The following is a 4,618-nucleotide window of genomic DNA, read 5'->3' as shown; positions in this document are numbered from 1 at the left end:
ATTATTTTGGGTGGTTTTCTGTCTCCGCCCAGAAATAAGTTTGGCTAGAAGGTCGGGATTTTTGGCGCGGCTGGGCCGGTTGAAAAGACTAGGGCTGGCTTCAGAGCAAATGTGTAGGGGTTGGGTTGCCAGCGTGGCATAGCGGTTAAGAGCAGTGGTTTGGAGCGGCAGATTCTGATCTGGAGAACCGGGTTTGATTCCCCACCCCTCCCCATGAGCAGTGGATGCTAATCTGGTGAATTGGAGTTGTTTCCCCACTCCTCCACACGAAGCCAGCTGGGTGACCTTGGGCTAGTCACGGTTCTCTTAGAGCTCTCTCAGCCCCACCTACCTCACAGGCTGTCTGTTGTGGGGAGGGGGAAGGTGATTGTAAGCCGGTTTGAGTCTCCCTTAAGCAGTAGAGAAAGTCGGCATATAAAAACCAACTCTTCTTCTTAAGAAAACAACTTTCCTTCCCTCAGTCTGTACCATGATCCAGGGCAATGCATTCTGCACGTGCTCAGAGCACAGTCTACTGGTTCAGCTCGCCGCACAGAGCCGTTTGACATAAATAGATTGGGGGATGAGCCCCAGATTAAGCGCCTTTTCCCTCCAGCTGTTGACCAAAGACTGGAACCAGGGACGTCTGGTCAGGGGACGGCCACCCGACTCCGGTCTGGGCCAGTGCTTCCCGAATCTGCCTCGGCTTCTGTGCAGCCGCTTCTCCTTTTCACGTGGAAAGAAAACTGTGCAACAGCCAGCTAGAATTAGTCTCCATAAATTAACCTTTCCATCTGCCAGGAGATGAAAGGATAGAAAGGGGAGGGGCGAGATACATGAATAAAAGCAAGGTTTGGGGTTTGGGGGTGGTTTTGGTTGCATCTGGGTACAAAGTCCGGGGTCTGTGCGTGGCGTCGTTTCTGGATCTCCCCCACACACACACACACACACTGCTTTGTGAGGTTTCCTTCTTTCCATTTTACAGAGGATAACTGAGGGCGATGGGAATGGCTTGCCAATCCATCGCTCTAGCGGGGCTTTGAACCCACTCCTGAGAGCGATGCTGTTTTCGAGGGCACTAGGTGGCAAAGCCTTGGAGAAAGGATTCCGAGGAGAATCCGTGCCAAGGTGTTGCTAGCGCGACTGCCGCTGAAGCTAGGCAGCTCCGCGTCGGAAGGGAGACTAATACACACGAGGTCACGTTGATGTAATTAGAACCGTGGACCCCAAATCTTTGCATGTTTGTGGGGAGTGATTCGTGGATGAGCACACAGGAGGTTATGTTTATCCTAAACTCGCAGGGTGTTGTTGTTTTTAACTTATAGAGAGGTGATGAATTCACAGGTACCTTCAGGAAACAATTGTCCCTTGTCTGGTGATGGAAACTGCCCTGAGTCACAGCTGACTTATGGCGACCCCCTAGGGGAGCACATGAACACATGAAGCTGCCTTCTACTGAATCAGACCCTTGGTCGTCAAAGTCAGTATTGTCCACTCAGACCGGCAGCGGCCCTCCAGGGTCTCAGGCAGAGGTCTTTCCCATCACCTACCTGCCTGGCCCCTTTAACTGGAGGTGCCGGGGATTGAACCTGGGACCTTCTGCATCCCAAGCAGATGCTCTACCACTGAGCCACAGCCGTGAGTCACCGCTGACTTATGGCGACCCCCCCCCCGGGGAGCAGAAAGCGATTCTATTATTATTATTATTATTATTATTATTATTATTATTATTTTATACATTTCCATACAGTTAATTAACATTGTCAATTAATCCCTTTAAAACCTATGGTTTAATCTACGGTATGTAATACTACATAAAATTTCTCGAACTTCCCCTCATCCCTCTTCTATCACTAACTTATCTCAGTAGTCCTCTTTGCAATTATCTTCTAATTCATTATAAAATATTTTATCCTTAGTCGATGCTGACCCGGAGGGGTCCCGGCACCTTCACCCTGTCTGGAGAACGGACTCCCCTCTTTCAAGCTGGCCCTTCTCTCTTCCCCACCACCCCGCCGTCTCCCACCCCCTTCAGCCAGTATCCCCCTCCAGCGGCGAACTCCGCGGCCCCCTCCCACGGCTCCTGCGCTCTCCCGCCCTCCCGGCTGCGAGTTGAACAGGTAGAGAGGCCGGCGCAGCACCGGAGCGCTTGGTCGAGGGGAAGAAGGTGGGGAAAGAGGGGTGTAGAAGAGCTTCTGGGTCGGAAGGGGGAAAGAGCTGGCGAGGGGAAAGGGTCCGGGGGTCGCTCCCGCGGAGGGACCCTCTGCGGACGCCCCAAATCCTCCGGCCGCCTTGGCGGAGACGCGTTCAGCACCTGGGACAGCTCCCTGCGGCGCTTCTCCTTCGGAGTCGGCGCGCTGGGTGGTTGGAAAACTCTTTTGGCTCCCGGGGCAGGCTGGAGCCAATGCACGGGAGGTTTTGCCTTGGAGTTGCTGCTCTGCAGACGCACACCTCCCCCATCCAAACCCCCCAAACGCAACAATAAGCCCCCAATGCAGAGTTTGGAGAATCCGGGCGGGGAAAAATGTTCATCTGCAGAGCAGCAAATCCAAGGCAAAACCTCCCGTGCATAAACGGCCGAGGAGGACCGTGAAAACAACGGGTCTTGCTTCCTGTCATAGCTAGGGAGGATACCAGAGACTTTGGTTCTCGTAGGTTATCCGGGCTGTGTGACCGTGGTCTTGGTATTTTCTTTCCTGACGTTTCGCCAGCAGCTGTGGCAGGCATCTTCAGAGGAGTCACACTGAAGGACAGTGAAGGAAAGAAAATACCAAGACCACGGTTACACAGCCCGGATAACCTACGAGAACCAATGAACTCTGACCGGGAAAGCCTTCGACAATATACCAGAGACTTGTTTGTCGATATGTATTTCCTCAGCGGCCTTGGCTTTAAGTCAGTGAATCGCAGGTGCTAGCATTCTAAAGCTTCTTTGCACCTGTGCTTTAAGGGCACCCTACTTTAAGGTTCACCTGCGCTTTTCACACCTCACTTAACTGTGAAGCTTGTTTTTAAGCCTTCTTCGGGCATCCAGAATGTAGTTCTTCATGAAACCACTCAAACACCTGTAATAATATAGCGTGGTGTAGTGGTTAAGAGCAGTGGACTAATCTGGAGAACCTGGTTTGATTCCCCACTCCTCCACATGAGCAGCGGACTCTAATCTGGTGAACCAGATTGGTTTCCCCACTCCTACACATAAAGACCAGCTGCGTGGCCTTGGGCTAGTCACAGTTCTCTGTGAACTCTCTCAGCCCCACCTACCTCACAAGGTGTCTGTTGTGGGGAGAGGAAGGGAAGGAGATTGTAAGCCGATTTGATTCTCCTTAAAAGGTAGAGAACGTCAGTATATAAAAAGCAACTCTTCTTCTTCTATATCTGTAATTTTTTCCCCCAGAGGTGCTAATAGCCATTGGCAGGGAGATGTTTTAGAATGAGGATAATGGCAACATCTCATGGATCTTCCACCTAACAAATAATGTAGTTCTGAAATGTACAAAATAAGGATCTGTGGGCTAGAGGGGGGGGGGGATCTCTTTTAATCAAAACTGAAAGCATTTAACCTTCACAACAACAACTCTGTGAAGTAGGTTAGGCTGTGAGCAAGTATGATTGGGCCCAAGTTAGCCAGCAGACTTACAGGGAAGAATATGCAAAATTCCAACCTGGAGTTTCCCAGTCATAGTTCAACATGCTAACCACTACACAATACAGTCTTTGCAAAGGGGCTGGAAACCAGCTTTAGCATAAGTGATCCTTGGACGGCACCTCGGTAAACATACGATTTTCTGGTGGAATCTGCCTGTGAATGAGTAAACCTTACACAAGCAATCTATCTCTCCATCCTGAGCTCAATGAACTCGGTTAGTAAGACTAGAGGGAACTTCCTTCCAAGAAAAGGTGCTTCCAAATCACAGCTTTTTATTCTTTTGAGGGCAAAATGTGCGGCAGCACTTTCCGGCTAAAAGCAGCGTCACCCATGTGTTGTTTTAGACAGCTGTTCTGGATATACCTCTCTGGTGGTCAGAGCAGCGCAGGAAATATTGAAATAGCAAATCACAGTTCCCATACTCGCAGCAATAGCTTTTCTTCCATTTGCTGCGATCACAGGAATAGCTTCTGGCTGAGATTGTGGTCAGCCAGTCCCCATGTTACGATTGCCAACCTGCACAGATGCCGAAAGGTAGTTTTGACCCTCCTGTAGTGCAAAAATTATCTCCTGTGAACTGGTCTAGATGGCTCGTAGTGGCATCATCAGTTGAAGGTAACAGATTACTTCACCAGAGGCGCACAGTGGATTCCAGTACCGTACATAATTCATGCACTGTTGTGTTGACATGCTGTGCAGTTTAAACCAACTTAATGGGATCAACAACCAGAAAACCAACACGATGAAGTTGTTGGATTATCAGGCTATCATCACTCAGGAGATCTGGGTTTAGATCTTTGCACTACCAAGAAGCTTGCTAACTAATCTCGGGCAGTCACTATTTCTGAGCCTAGTCTACCTTCCAGGGATGGGGGTGGGGGGGAAGGGAAACCATTAGACCCTAATATTTATGGTGAAAGCCAGGGTAAAAATATAGGAAATAGCTCCTAAATGCAAGTAGTTTAAGAATCAATAGCAAAGGGGGAGGGC

The 4,618-nt window shown here is 49.8% G+C and overlaps 1 non-coding gene across 1 annotated transcript; it reads right to left on the bottom strand.

Annotated features, from left to right (window-relative positions):
* Nucleotides 1–1,547: 1,547 nt before the first annotated feature.
* On the bottom strand, nucleotides 1,548–1,616 carry TRNAP-GGG (transfer RNA proline (anticodon GGG)). The gene has a single exon. It is a non-coding gene; the product is annotated as a tRNA-Pro (tRNA).
* Between the last annotated feature and the right edge of the window lie 3,002 nt (nucleotides 1,617–4,618).

The sequence above is a fragment of the Euleptes europaea genome, chromosome 13 (assembly GCF_029931775.1).
Source record: "Euleptes europaea isolate rEulEur1 chromosome 13, rEulEur1.hap1, whole genome shotgun sequence".
Taxonomy (NCBI): domain Eukaryota; kingdom Metazoa; phylum Chordata; class Lepidosauria; order Squamata; family Sphaerodactylidae; genus Euleptes; species Euleptes europaea.
Note: the sequence above shows the minus strand (reverse complement) of the source record. Positions and strands in the feature narration are given on the sequence as shown.